Source organism: Vicia villosa, unplaced genomic scaffold (genome assembly GCF_029867415.1).
Source record: "Vicia villosa cultivar HV-30 ecotype Madison, WI unplaced genomic scaffold, Vvil1.0 ctg.003973F_1_1, whole genome shotgun sequence".
In the NCBI taxonomy this organism is placed as follows: domain Eukaryota; kingdom Viridiplantae; phylum Streptophyta; class Magnoliopsida; order Fabales; family Fabaceae; genus Vicia; species Vicia villosa.
In genome coordinates, this window is record NW_026706348.1 from 97444 (window position 1) to 114280 (window position 16837).

The 16837-nt window shown below is 29.7% G+C and overlaps 1 pseudogene; it reads right to left on the reverse strand.

Annotated features, from left to right (window-relative positions):
- Positions 1-1014: 1014 nt before the first annotated feature.
- LOC131641690 (uncharacterized) lies at positions 1015-3137 on the reverse strand (annotated as a pseudogene).
- Between the last annotated feature and the right edge of the window lie 13700 nt (positions 3138-16837).

A 16837-nucleotide genomic window follows, 5' to 3' on the forward strand; every position in this document is an offset into this window, starting at 1 on the left:
ATCATTTGAACCTGCTCATTTCCTTTTATTTTTTCTGGTTTGGATCGGGTTTGCGGGTCTTTTCCACCCCTAACTATATCTATTGAAAAAGTTTTTTTAAAAAAAAATTTACATCCCGAATAACTTAGTATTAAGTTATTTAGTGACTACAATAAAGATGATTTTAAACAATAGTGAAAAGCGATGGCCTAAAGTTAAAAAATCATTGTTTGTTTTCTTGAAATCTTTCAACAAATTATCCGATTCGTATTATATTTGAAAAAAAATTGCATTTTAAATAACTTATAAATAAATTGTTTATTGATTACGGCAAAAATGAGTTTAGGCAACCGTTTAAACGTAGCCTAAAGTAAAGAAAATTGTTTCCATTAGTCACCTTGCTTACCAATTTAATTTTTGGAACGTTTGGTGATTTGAACGGTTGTCCGTTCACTTTTGACAATATTTTCAAAACATTGTCTAATATAATAAAACCTATCAAAAAACTTATAACAAGTTATCTAATAAATAAAAATTTGATAAAAATATTATAATATCAAAAAATTTATAACAAATTATCCGATGAATAAAAATTTGATAAAAAATTATAATACCAAATTTACAACAAATTATCCGGTGAACAAAAATTTGGTAAGAATTCTTTAAGCGACATTCTCAGGTATTCTGGTGAAGGAATATACAATTTTCTGATTTCAAAAATAATTTAATAAATAAATAAATAAAGTATAATTAAATATTTTGAAAAATGTAAGGTAGGGGGATAATTTTGAAAACTTACTGAAAAATTTTCAATAATTAAATTTATCTTTTGGTACACTCAAAAATTGATATTATTTAAGTACAGCTAACATCTCATATCTCATGTACCTAATTTGAACACACTCACATTTCAAAACACTTATATTTATTAGTTAAAATAAACATGGGTTCCACTAAACATGAATTTTAATCTATAAAAGAATATGTTGAAAAATGTGTGTTCCTACTGGTATTATTCATCTAATTTTTCACAATTTAAAATTGTTGGGTGAGTAACCGGTTCTCTTCCTCCTCTAACCTTGCAAGCCATTTGATTCCAAGATCACATCCTGCTTTTGCAGCTATCTGAAATTTTTCTTTTGCCATCTCTACTGGATCAATACCAATACTTTCTTTGCTCTTTCCTCGTTTTTGACCAACCGGACCTCTCTTCAAACTGAATTTTATTATTGATTCTGAAATTTTCACACCTGACCCATAATATCTTCCTTTTATTACTATCATACACTCAAAACAGAACATCCATCAACCTTATACAGTCAGAAAACATAAAAATACAGTGAAGAAAGCTATCTAAAAACAACAGAGATTGTTTGTTTTAAGGCCTATTTGTATTGATGAGTCTAGTAATCTTGTTTCCCGATTATAATTCTCAAACCGTAGTTTGAGTTTTTATATCAAATGATGAGAGGAATAATAAGAGCTTGAATATTATTGTTAAAATAATATTAACCTCGATTTATGTTGCCACCTCTAAGCGAGTTCGTGCCAGAAGAAAATCTCATGGTATGGGTAGATCTCGATTCTGACTACCTCATATCCAGAAAAGAAATCGTGTGTAGAAATGCTCAATTTCAACCAATTTTACATGGTACTGGTAGGCATTACAAATAGAGAGCTAAGCTTTTATAGTTTCTGTGGAAATATGCCCACATAAATGCTGAAGAATGTGCAACAGAAATACTTATTATTGAGTTTGAGGCGTTGGGCCAGGCTGTGTCACCATGTGGAGCCGCTCTCACTTCCCCCGCACCCTCTCATGGCATCTTTAGGTCGGGTGTGACTTGGCCCGTCTCTTCTGGACCCCAACCAAAGTTATCCCAGTTAAAATACTTTGTTGAGAGTCACACCAAACATCAAATGTGAACCTCAAACAAAACAAAAAAAAAACACTTAATTCAAGTCACATTAACTTTCAGTAAACCAGTACAAGTCTTGAAAGAAAAGTTGGACTAGACATGCAACTTTGACAATAATTTAACTTCTAGGAATCAGCACGTGAGTAATCAATGAAACCCTATTGTAGTTCATAACTCATGAAACACTTATTCGTATCTTTTCATGAAGGTAAAAATACTCCAGCCCATGCCAAAAGTGTCAGGTGATTTAACATATGCACTAAAAGAGCAAGTGCAAACTAGATTTCATAACAGCATAACCAAATGACATACAATGTAGGTGAAACTCAGTCTAACTCAACACACATGAAAAAAGAATGAACTTTGAAAAAATGTTGAAAATCTAACACTATATAGAAAATGATTTGTTTAACTTTGATTAATTGATATATTACCTTCTCGGATGCCCTATGGAAACACCACAATGCCGAAGCAATATCTTTCTTAACACATTCGCGAGTCAAATATACAACACCCAAAAGGTAAAGAGCATCTGGATGCAACTAAAACATAACACACACCAATAAAGTTCATCTTAGAAGTCAAATGTATATTTGCGCAAATATAATCAAGCAAGAAAAAAACAAAGAAACACTGCTAATTCACCGTTAAGAATACATAATATCCCAAAATAGGTAGAGCATGAAAAAACAATACATAATGGAGGATAAAGGCTGACAGCTGACTCACACGGCCTTATTTGCTCCAGGAACATGGTATTTCATATGCAATCTGGACAGCCAATACCTAGCATGAGTGTTGGTGTTATCCGCCTCCAAAGCAAGCTCGAAATTCTCCTTTGTTGTCTATTTACGAATCCCAAATAAGCAAGGGTCTATTTATTGTTCTCTCATATAAAATCTTAAAATAAAGAAGCAAATGGTGGCAATAGGTTAAGAAAGCAGTGATTACATTAAGAAGAGGGATGAGACGCCTATCGTTGAGCTCACAATAATCAATGACTCTATCAACCTCCTTCAAAGCATTCCAGCCTTTGCCAATGAACTCCATGGCTTTCTTGTTCCTGCTATGCAATCCTCTCTGCATATAATTTCCACTTTTGATAAGCAAATATGTTGAAACACAATATGGTGTTTAACTGTAAAAGCATAATAACATGCCTGCCTGTTGAGTGAATTGGAGACAAGAAAAAGCGGAGGGCTTCAGGACGAGCTTGGCCAATAATGCCCTAGACAGCATCTTGTTGAAAACAATGTGATATCAACTGAGATTTCCTGTAACATAGAAACAACAAAAAAACAGAAATCCATTAATACAGTTTAAACTTTGAAGCACCCTGCACGAAGCAACTTGGAGCAGAGATTTAAAAGAACACAAAGCATTATAGTTTAGGAACTAGAAAGTTTGAATACTCAACAATATCAAATCAGTTAAATTAGAAGTAGAAAAGTACCCAACTCATACAATAACTGTGTTTGAAACCCTAGTTAGGAAAACCTAAAATTGCATAACTATAAAACTAAAATAAAAATAAGAACCTTAAAGTGAATGATAGATTCTCAAAAATATGAATGCTTTGTTTTTCTGATTAGTGAGTAATGGTGACCGGTGATAGTACTTATGGTGGTGCCGTGGTGGTGTTGGTCGCGATGGTGGTGGTGGTGACCGCGGCTAGGGCTCTTAGATGGTTCTAATCCGGTTTTAAACCGGTTCAAACCGGTTTAACTAAAACCAGATTACAAATAATTTAATTTTAGAGTGAAGACCCATTTTGGTCCCTCACAAATATTACAGGAGTCAAATTAGTCCTTCACAATAAAATAGATTCAAATTAATCCCTTATAAAATTTAACCGGATCATATAAGTCCTTCTGTTAATATTTTTTTTAAACCGGTTTTTTTCTAGTTTTAAACTGTGACTGGATTGCCACGTTGGATTTTATTTTATTTTCATTTTTTAAATTTTTATTTTTAATTTCATTTTTAAACAATTATAAATTAATAATATAAAAAAGTCAAACTTGTTTCTTATAAGGAGTTGAACTCAGGCCCATGTGGTTAATCTTAAATGACAGGCAATTTAATAAAATAGAAATTGATTTGTCTATTTGTAAATGATAGTCACTTTACTAACTATAAAAATTGATTTGTCTAGTTGTTATTGATAGTCATTTTACTAACCGTAGAAATTGATTTGTTTAGTTGTAAATGATAATCACTTTATTAACAATAGAAATTGATTTATCTAGTTGTAAATGATAATCACTTTACTAACAATAGAAATTGATTTGTCTTGTTGTAAATAATAGCCACTTTACTAACAATAGAAATTGATTTTTTTAGTTGTAAATGATAGTCACTTTATTAACGATAGAAATCGATTTATCTAGTTGTAAAGTGAAAATCATTTAACTTGAAGGAACTTGGATTTGAGACCTCATAGATAAAAATTTATGTATAAAATTTGTTAATATTAGTAAAAATCATGAAAATTACTTATTTAAAAATTACTTTATAAGAAATAATTTTGGCTTTTTTGATATTATTCATTGATAACCGTTTAAAAATGAAATTAAAAATAAAAATTAATTTAGTATTTAAAAAATAAAAAAAAAAAAGAATCCAACGTGTCAGTCAAGTCACGGTTTAAAAGTATGTAAAGAACCGGTTTAGAAGTAGGAAAAAATCGATTTGAGAAAAATATTAGCAGAAGGACTAATATGACCCGGTTAAATTTTGTAAGGGATTAAGTTGGGTCAATTTTTTTGTGAGGGACTAATTTGACTCGTATAATATTTGTGAGGGACCAAAATGGGTCTTCACTCTTAATTTTATTTTAATACTAGTATTTTATGAAATTGGCAATAATATCAACAAAAAAAAAAAACCAATTTGTCGCTTATAAAAAAAAATTGTAGCATCAATACAATTATTCTAATTATTATCTTTAATTATTATTTTTATAAGTCGCTTATAAAAAAGAATTTATAGTAGGTTATAAGTCAGGCTCAGACCTTATAAATTTATTATCGGCGAAACTCAGACTTTATAAAACTTAATCTAACCTAGCTTATTCTCACCCTGAATAAGAGTAATATCACCAACAACAAAGAATATACTACCACCAATTAAAACACCAATTAAAGTTTTTGTAATGTTCAGGATTTAAACCTGGTTTCAAGTGATTGTGAGGCCAATTAAAGTTTTTGTAATGTTCAGGATTCAAACCTGGTTTCAAGTGATTGTGAGGCGAATATGCTACCAACCGAACTACATATTTGCTTTGATTATAATTACTTTAAACTTAACTAATATAAAAAATAATAGCTGAACTATTAAAAATGATACTCAGAACCTATAATTTCTTAACGTTAAATTTTTTTAACTATATTAAAATTTTAACTTTTTTATAAACTAACATTTTAAACTAACTATTTTTTATAAACTTACATCAACGTTTATTAACATTTTAATGTTTTTTATAAAGTAATATTTTAATATATATATATATATATATATATATATATATATAACATTTATCTAGTTAATAAAAACATTTATAATATAATAAAATAAAAACATTAATAAAATAAAAATGTTAATAATTATAAAAACATTAATAATTATAAAAACGTTAATAAAATAAAAAAAGTTAATAAAAATGATAATAAAAATGGTTTATAAATTTTTTAACATTTTAAACATTTTATAAATATTATATTTTTAACATTTTACAAATATTTATATTTATAAATAGAGTGAAGACTCATTTTGGTCCCTCACAAAAATCACACAACCCAAATTAGTCCCTCGCAAAAAAAAAGAACTTGATTTAATCTCTTACAAAATTTAACCGGACCATATTAGTCCTTCTGTTAATATTTTTTTATCAAATTGGTTATTTATATTTTTAAACCGTATCAAATTGGTTTTTTATATTTTTAAACCGTGACTGGTCTGCCACGTTGGCTTTTATTTTTTATTTTCATTTTTTAAATACTAAATTAATTTTTAATTGTAATGTCATTTTTAAACAATTCTGATTTAATAATATCAAGGCAAAATTGTTTTTATAAGGAATTGAACCCAATACTATTAAACAATATCTTAAGTCTTTACCACTAGGCCAATATGCATTCATACAAAATAATTTCCAAGATTTTTATTAATATTAAATAATTATGAATTTAAAACAAAAATTATAAAATTTATATCAATGGGGTTTTGATCCTCTTTGATTTACTAATTTCAATAATACACCAATTTAAAAATAAAATTTATTAAATATAAAACCTCAATATATTTAATCAATTAGAAATAAATTAAATTATATGTAATTAAAATTAAATATCACACAAATAAATATTTACTTACTTAAAATTAATTCAAATTAAATAATAAATAATTTAATAGTAATTCAACTAATTATTAAAATATTTAATAAATTTAAATTAAATAATCAATTAATTTTTAAAATTATTTAGTTAATACAAACTAAATAGTAATCAATTAATTTAATAGTAATTCAATTAAATATTTATTTATTTATTTTTATTTGAATAATTTTATTTAGGATTTATATTTTATTAATTTTATTTTTAAATTTTGTATTATTTAAAATTAGTAAATACTTATTTTTTTGTTATTTGAAATAAGTAAATATTTATTTGAATTATTAACTTAAGTATTCATTATTAATAATATTAACAATATAAATTGACTTGTCTAGTTGTAAAGTGACTATCATTTAATTTGAACGGATTTGAATTTGAGACCGCGTTGGTACAAATTTTAACTTTTTTGTTTTAAATTATATATTATTTAATATTTCTAAAAATTATAAGAATTATTTGTCATGAATATACATTGGAGTAGTGGTAAGGACATAAAGTATTGGTTACAGGTCATAGGTTCAATTCCATATAAAAAATAATCTTTGCTTGTTTGATATTATTAATTCAGAATTGTTTAAAAATGAAATTATAATTAAATAATTTTGGTTTGTTTGATATTATTAATTTAGAATTGTTTAAAAATGAAATTATAATTAAAAATTAACTTAGTATTTAAAAAATGAAAAATAAAAAATAAAAGTCAACGTGGCAGTCCAGTCACGATTTAAAAGTATGAAAAAAATCGATTTGGTAAAAATATTAACATAAGGACTAATATGGTCCGGTTAAATTTTGTAAGGGATTAAATCGAGTCCTTATTTTTGTGAGGGACTAATTTGGGTTGTGTGATATTTGTGAGGGACCAAAATGGATCTTCACTCTTATAAATATTAACGAGTAACATTTTACAAATATTAACGTTTAACATTTTACAAATATTAATATTATTTTTACGTTTAAATTATTGCCCAGTTTTTTTATAATATATACAATTTTGAAAAACAATAAAAATATATATTGTTACAAAAATTATTGCCCAGTTTTTTTAAAAATGTTCTATAAATTTTATAAATATTAACTTTTTAACGTTTTACAAATATTAACATTTAACATTTTACAAATATTAATGTTATTTTAACGTTTAAATTATTGCCTAGTTTTTTTATAATATATAAATTTGAAAAACAACAAATATATATATATATATATATATATATATATATATATATATATATATATATATATATATATATATATATATTAACGTTTTATATATAATTTATTATTATATTAATGTTAAAATTAATAAAATGTTAGTATGTATACACTGCAAGTATATATTGTTAGTATTAACTTGGTAAATATAAGTTGAGTTTGAAACAATAAAAATCAACACAAAGAAGTAGTATAGTTGGCGCCAACGTGTGAAATACCCCCAGACATGGTTATTGGGGTAATTTTTTTGAAATATGGGTTAGTTATGTATATTTTTTTAAGACTTAGGTTATTAAAAAAATTCTTAAATTTGTAGGAGGTTTGAAGAATTAACTCATATAAGTTGACATTTTCACATAGATTAAGAAAATGTGATAAATGAAAGAGAGAGAGTGATAATTTTACCGAATTATCCTTATTTATAATGAGTGTATTCTTATTATCATTAATTCAATGTGAGAGAAATATAAATTAAGAGTATTAATTAAATGATACAATTGGAAGATAAAAATTAAAATTGCATTGGTAACTAAAAATGACACTTATTTTATGACAAATAATTTTTACAAATGTGACATTTATTTTGGGACAAATGAAGTAATTATTATAAGTTAATATGCTAATATCTTAATATATGGTGTTAAGGGAGACATAAAGAAAAAAAAATTGTTATGAAATTCACTAAATCAATATAGAGATGAATGATACATGAAGGAGAGAAAGAGAAGAGAGAAAGCAATATTGTATTATCTTCCTCCAAAAGTACCATTCACATTGCAATATTATCCATATTTATAGTACATGACCAATAACAACCATTAACTCAAGGAATACACAAAGGTTAGGAACTTAAAGTATAGGAGTTAAGGAATATAGAAAGATTGGGGAAAATGAACATCCACATCTATTTACTATTATTCATAACACTCCCCCTATGATGTTCATTGAGGATATGACTCGTTAAAACCTTACTAGAGAAAACCCAGTGGAAAAAATTCTAGTGAAGGAAAAAGAGTACAATATCCTTTAAATGTGAATTGCCTCGTTAAAAACCTTACCAGGAAAACCCAGTGGGACAAAACCATGGTGAAGGGAAAAAGAGTGCAAAACATATGTATTTCTCCCCCTCATGCAGACATTTACATGTGAGACGATATTATTTGTAGTAGTTGCTTAAAATTTCTTCTTGTAAGTGACTTCATGGAGTGCTAATAGTTATGCAGGATTTGATGAAATTGTTGCCATGAGTTGTTTCATAGATCTCCATGAAATGGTTGTACCATCACATGTAAACAAATAACCTCTTTCTGATCTACCATTGTGAGAATCTGACAAGTAACCAACATCTTTAAGATAACGAAGTATATGTTTGACCGCTTTCCAATTTCTTCGTGTAGGTGAATAATTCTATCTTACTTATAGATTGACGGCAAATGATATATCATGATGTGTATAATTAGCAAGGTGCATTAGTACTCCAATTGCACTGAGATATGGTACTTCAGGACCAAGCAATTTTCATCATTTTCTGGAGGCCTAAAAAGATCTTTCTCCACATCTAATGATCTAACATGATGTGTATAATTAGCAAGGTGCATTAGTACTCCAATTGCACTGAGATATGGTACTTCAGGACCAAGCAATTTTCATCATTTTCTCGAGGCCTAAAAAGATCTTTCTCCACATCTAATGATCTAACATTTTCATCTAAAGATCTTTGTCCATATAGAATCATTTCAACACTTTTCTATATAGCCTTCTTGATGTACACATATTATTTTGTCCACATGCTCAATTTGCAAACCTAGACATATTTTATCATTTCTAAGTCCTTCATCTCAAACTCTTTATTTAAGCAATTTATTGCTTTTGGAAGCTCTTCAGGAGTTCCAATAGACGACTAATATTGCAAATACTTTTCCATATCATTTTATGAAAATACAAGGACAAATTGAGTTATTTGTATATTCATCCTTTTGTAAATATTCACTGTGGTGATTATACCACATGCATCCAGATTGTTTCAACCCATAGAGAAACTTGTTCAATTTGATGGAGTAGTTTTCTCGAGATCCAAAATTACGTGCCTCTGGTATATTGAACCCTTCTGGGAGTTTCATGTAAATGTCACTAGTAAGTGAACCATATAAATAAGATGTTATTACATCCATCATGTTCAAATTAAGCCCTTCATGTGTTACAAGGCTAATTAATTATCAAAAATTAGGTCTTTGTGAAAATCATTGAATATGTTTTATCAAAATCAATCTTAGGTCTTTGTGAAAATCATTGAGCAATAAATCAAACTTTATATCATTCTTATTTTTCTTTTTCACAAAAACACATTTATATCCAATTAGTTTCACACCATGAGGTGTTCGGACTACAGGTCCAAAAGTGAGTCACTTGTAAAGTGAGTTTAATTCTTATTCAAATGAATATATTTATTTTGGTCAATTCTCACTTAGTCTTTAATCTTTAATAGACTATGACTCATGATCCTCATTATCATTGATCACTTTTAGCGTTATATTGTATACAAAGACATTGTCAATATTGACTTTATTTAGTTATCTCAATTTCGGTTCCATTCCATTTCATCCATGTCATAATTTATCGAGATCTCTTTATTTCATATTTCAAGTACTTGATTTGTTCTTCTGGAACTGAAAATTAAATTAGATCAAAGTGCTCTTAGCATTTTCATATCCTCACTTGGGTCATCTTTAGTTTCTTTTCTTAGTAGAGGACTTTTAACATTGGAAACCGACTTTCATATCACGCTTCTGGCGCAGCTACAACTCATTTGCAATATTATATTATCCAATAGAAGAATCCACTTTGAGTGGAGTATTACCAGCTGATGATTTATTTCATAAACTTTGCAAATGAATAATATTTTGAACTTTTGGTTCATATTGATCTGTACGAGGATCAAGGCAACAATTTATTTTAACTTGTTCGTTTGAACTTCTTGTTCATGACTTCAGCTGTTCATTTCCCTCCCCCTAATATTGGGAAAATTAATTTATCAAGTGATAATCAGCCTACTGGGCTGCAATCAAGTATTTGATTATTTTCTCAAATTATATCCTCAAAATTGAGAGTCATATTAACTATATTTTTCCAATATTCTTTCAAGACTCATCTTAATGTATTATATTGGAGCAATTGGAATATACACAACACATCCAAATATTCACTAAGATGAGAAATATTAGAATAAATTAGGGAGGACTAATATATAGTATCTTGTTGGCTTAATGCGAATAAATATCTTAATATCATAGTTTGGGTGTTTCAAATATATTATTTAGAATTGATGATCTTATAAGTATCAACCATATAATTAACTTTAGACGTCTAAAGAATGGATCTTCGGGTCCATTTTCTTTTTATGAACATGTATTACATGATATTCAATATCAATTTTAATAATATATGTAATACTTATACAAGAATTTCTAAAAAATCCAGAAAACAAGATCTTAGTCTAATTAGTTGAGAAAATAATTTCACAAACTTCTGGTTGCGAGTAGAGACATATGCATGATATTTTAGTCGATGCAACAATTAATGTCATAAAAACGCAATTTCTCAAATTTTTATTTTCTTTTAGAAACACACAAAAATTGACTGGATTGAAGAAACTTCTGGTTCTTCAATACAAATTATTCACATCATATTATATCCGAGATGACCCAACCGGTTTTACCAACGCCACATTTAAGTGTAATTTGTAAACTACTGGTTTACAATGACATGTGCTTCAATTGTACTAATATAGGTGTAGTATAAACCCCAGAAAAAAGACGGTAGCTTTTCTATTACACATTTTATGTCCAAATTGTGTTGTGTAATACAAAGATATTCAATACCTCCAATATAATTCAAAACCAATATAATAGTATCTCATTATTAAACACTTTAATCAAACACATTCATATGAACATATTATCATATAATTATCAAACAATTACCCCTTATAAAATTAACATATTTAATCATACAATATTATATCACTAAAACTATATTATCATATAATTAATTTGATTTACTATCCTTCAGGGATGCTTGATAAGTTCTTCAAGAACTATATAAATAATTTGTTATAAAAAATAATCTAAAAAATAAATAAAATATATAATCATCCTTCTGGGATGCGTTAAAATTATTTGTGTCATTTTTCTGGAATGACAATCTTTTAATGAACATATTACAAATTATAAATTTTTAGATCGATACAACAACCAAAATTTATGAAATCTTTCAGGGATATTTTAATATTACTCTTGCAATATTTTTGGGATGCATGAAGATCATCCTCAAAATCATCCTTCTGGGATACTTCAATATTATTAATTCAATCATTTTAGAATTCGATAATATTATTGAAGCAATCATTTTGGTAATTTTTAACATAATTGATACAATCCTTCTAGGATTCAACAATATTATAGATGTGGCCTTTTAAAGGTGATTGAACATTGAATTCTTCTGGAATTCATCAATTATTATAAACACAATAATCGATTAAACTCAACCTTTGAACAATAATTTGGAGATAGTTTAATATTAATCTTTAGTTCTACAAATATCACATCACTAACTATTTCCATAAACAACGGTCAAGAAAAATTATTCTTTGTGCAATCCTTCAAGGATGTTGTCGCTACCGCGAAAAATGGAATCAGAGTCGCCACTAATATATTTATCCCATAAGGGAAAGGAATACCAGGAAACCTAACTCAGAATAAGAACAAGGTCTTTCGACCAGAGAACAGGGCACGGGAGTCGGTTACGCAAGGGGAAGGTGCTAGCACCCCTCACGCCCATCGTACTCGATGGTATCCACCTATGTTTGTTTCTATCTAAAGGGTGTATCTATGTCTAAAACCTAAATGCGAATGAATGCAAAAGAAATACGGGGAAAAGAAGGAATTATTTACAAGTGTGTTCGCTTAGGCCCCGCGACCCAATGCCTACGTATCCTTTTCAGGAATCAGAACGACCGTAGTTCGGCTCCATAGTTTCCATTTGTTTTGTGTTTTTTAGTTGAACAGCGGTTAAGGTCACAATCCACGATGCTCGACCTTTGGAGACTTATACGCCTAGTTTGGAAAGGACTTAACTTGTTCTTAAGCGCCTAACAAGGCAAAAGAATGAACTTGGGTTTGTGTTTTTTATGTAACTACATGATGAACAAAACCCAATACAAGGTTTCGCACCACTTCGTCACTTTGTTTTAATTCGAGCCTTTATTAAGTGTTTTAAATGTTTTTGGTTGGGTATTTTTTAAGGGAAATTACTTTGCGATTCGAATCACATAAAATTGTATAATGATCGAGAAGCAGATTAGGGAATGAATCCCACTCACTTCTATCCCATTATATAATGTTCAAGAAACAGATTAGGGAATGAATCCCACTCATTTCTATCCCATTAATTAATGTTTGAGAAACAGATTAGGGAATGAATCCCACTCATTTCTCTCCCATTAAGTAGTGACCGAGAAACAGATTAGGGAATGAATCCCACTCATTTCTATGCCACTAAGTGATTGAGAAACAGATTAGGGAATGAATCCCACTCATTTCTCTATCACTTTCTTAATGTGATTCGCCTCTTTATTTATTAATGTTTTGAAGTTGAAAAGAAAAAGAATGAACAAAAGGGAACTAACCTATTCTCTAATCTAAGTTATTCTAATCTAAGTCTAATGGCACTAAGGTCAAGGATAACTATCCTAACCTATCTCAATTCCTCTTAACAAAGAAGGAAGAGTCTAAGGGAACATGGCAAAAGAATGGAGTTACAACTCCAACAAGATGAGAAGAGAGCCCTAGGGCAGTAGCAAACCAAGGAAATAAGTGTCCTAAATCAAACACAAAAGCCATATGGCACTACACGAAAATATTCACAAAGAGTTACCAAAGTATCGCATAAATCGTCACTTAACAATTAGCGAACAAACATCCATTAATCGAAACAAAAAGCGAATGAAAACATGAACTAAATTTAAGGTCAGTAGCATATTGTATCATTTATACGTCTAAGACCTTATACCAATCTATGTTAGTCAATCAACTTGAAACAAACAAAGTTCTAACAAAACTATACAAAACTAGGTCAAAACTAGTTAATAGAATTCAAATTAGGGGTGAAGTTAGAAAGATGTAATCAAATGATGGAAGTCAGTAGCTAATGACCTCTAATAGGTGTCTAAACAATTATGGAATCAAGTCACAAAGTTTCATACAAAATTATAGGTCATTCGGACAAATTATGGTGCGATCGTTAACCAAAGGTGAGTTATTTACAAGTGAAAAAGAAAAATCAAGTAAAATAAGAAAACATGACTTGAAAAATTCAACTCCAGGTCTTAGGACCTCTAAACATCCCTACTTATATGTACAAAAAGAAACTAAGTCAATTGCATAAAGGTAAAGCAAATTATAGGTCAAATTCACATGGTTATCCGTTTGGGAACGTACATAAATCGGGTATAGAAAATCTAATGAAAACCTAACCAAAACATAGAATTATACTTTTATTTTTTTCACACAATATGGTATATGAGTCTACTGATATCACACAAAAAATGGCAATTAAATTCTACTCCTAAGGTATTAAACAAAATTAATTTGCAAAACCGATCAAACTTAAAAAACACAATGAACACACTAAAGGAAATGATTTATTAAAAACAACAAACTAAGTTCTAAAAATCTAACAAAAATATCAAAAATTTCTACACACCTTATTCTATTTAAAATATATTTTTATTTATTTTTTGTTCCACTGGGAATCGAATTACAAGTAAAAAATTAGAGAAGAAACCATTTCTAAACAAGTCTCAAAATCTATCAGCCAGGGGGGTGCATTAGTAAACTACAATGACCAAATTCATAAACAACAGGCGCCTGGGCCTGATCCTTGGGGTGTGAAAAGTATTGCGTTAAGCCCAGTTCTTAAACTTAGTCCACTATCATTCTTTTTGTTTCCATATTTTGTTTATCATTTATTTATTCCATTTACTACAACATGTGACAATTATTATGCATATGGCATGAAGAAAAATTAACGTGACAAGAAATATCCCATGACTATATCAATTGGTCACTTAGTTTTAAGTTATAAAAGACAAAATAAAAGCTAGAGTCAATCATAGAGAGACACCTCACTTTCTAATCATTGTAATAAAACAAAAACACAAAAATAAAAGTATAAAGAAAAAAGAAGAAAAAAAAGAAGAAAGAAAGAAAAAAAATAATAATAAAGAAATGAGATGCATGCTGACGTGAACAGTACCATGGAGGGTACTGTTCATCGTCTTCTCCGATGAGCTACCGCCCCCCACGGCGGCGCCGGCGACGGCTGATTCCCAAAAACGACGAATGAGACCACTGTTCTCCTTGTTTTTTCGCGTAGATTTCGAATATGGACTCCGTTTTCCTTAATTCCTTCTCTAACACACAAACCGAACCAATCTTTATAAACCCTAACATTCAAAGCTTCCCCTAAATCACACAAAATTGGTACCAAAGCAATCCTCATGACACAAGGGATTCAAACACGCAAATCACACATTCATACAGAGACTATATCTTGCAAACCGAATCTATGTTCAAAGAAAGCATGTTCATGCAGCATATGCAACACAATCAATGAAAACTTGGTGGTCTAAATCCTAACCCAATCCCTGATGACGGGTTCCAGGCTTATACATGCTTCTAAAGCCATGGAAAGAATCACTCACTTGGAGAGATATTGATCAAGATTTGAGGAGAAATCCGAGTGCTCTTTTGTTCTTTGAAGATGATGATTAGTGCAACCTTTTTGTTCTTTGAAAGAGATGATGAAGATTGTTGGAGTAGTTATGAGTTTGTGGTGGTTGACAGTGGTGGTGATGGAAGGTTGTTATGGTGGAGATGAGATGTAGATGGTGGTTGAAAGGTGATGAAGATGATGATTGTGTGAGAATGAAGATGAAGGTGGATGAGTTTGTTAAAAAATTGTAACAAACTTTGTAGAGAGAGAAAGAAGAGGGATGAGAGAAAAATGGGAGCTTGGAGAGAGTGAAGAGAGAAATTGAAAGGTGAGTGAGAAGAAAAAATCCGAAAATGTCAAGTCCCCCCTCACTTGGTGAAGGGTTTTGGATTATATAGTGTGTGTATTGTATTATGGTGTGGATTGTTGTAGGGTAGCTTTTTTTCTTCAACACTTAATGAACAAGCATGGAGCATTTGTAGTAAGTTTCTTATATGCTTTCTGGGCTTCAGAATATGCATGCATATTTGTAGTAAATATGTTGACAGGCTGTTATGTGTCACACGCATACCTGTTATGGTCATGTAGCCCACTTTGAGTGGTTGTATCTCTAGCCTCTATTCACTAACCAACTCAAGATCATGTTCATTGTAAAGAGCATCTGGGATAGGAGAATGTTTATGTTGGGATATCCTTGACATGGTGCTTAGAAGCATGAACAAATTGGTCGTAAACATGCTGGTGCGCCGCTGCCTCCTGTACGCGTGTGCTTGCTCAATTCTGGTATGCTTGCTTAGACGGAACGACACTTCCGAGGACGTGACTTTAAACTCTTGTATCTTACAATTTATATGACCAAACATTATGTTTCTCGAATCACTAGAAAGAGTACATGGAGTAGAACATCTTGATGCTTGAATTAGATCGAGAATGCGCTTGTGACTCTTTAAAAATTGAATTGAAAATGGCACGCTATGTGTTTGACATAATGCCTGCGTGTGCCTTAGGAACCTGGCCCAGCTTGCCATGCAGTGGTAATTTGATGAGGGTGTGACTTTAAGGCTTTGTATCTTCCCCAAAACTAACCAAAAGTCAATGACATTCAATTGTTTGGATAGAGGGCATGGAGGAGAGTATTTTGATACTGAGATTGGGTCAAATAGATATTTGTAACTCCTTATAATCAAGTTCCAAAGTGGCACGCCACGTGCTTGTGAAAATGCTGCCCGTGACTTAGAAATCTTGCCCAGCCCCATGACTTGCACAAATGAATTTCTTCAATCTTCAAACCTTTATAACTCTTGATCTAAACTTCAAATGGAAAAACTTCCAACTACAAATTTGTAGAGGGCTGTGATTTGAACACTTTTGATGTTGAGCTTGTCTTAAAATGGAGTCTCTTTGTTTGTGTAAAATTGACCTGAAGTGAGCTGGTCAACCATTTCCAAATCTCTTAAAATTTTTCTAAGTGTTAAACTTGCCATTTTTAGAAATTTCCCATTTTAACCAACTTTCCCAAAATGGTAATCTCAACGATTTCTTGATTTTATTTATTTCTTT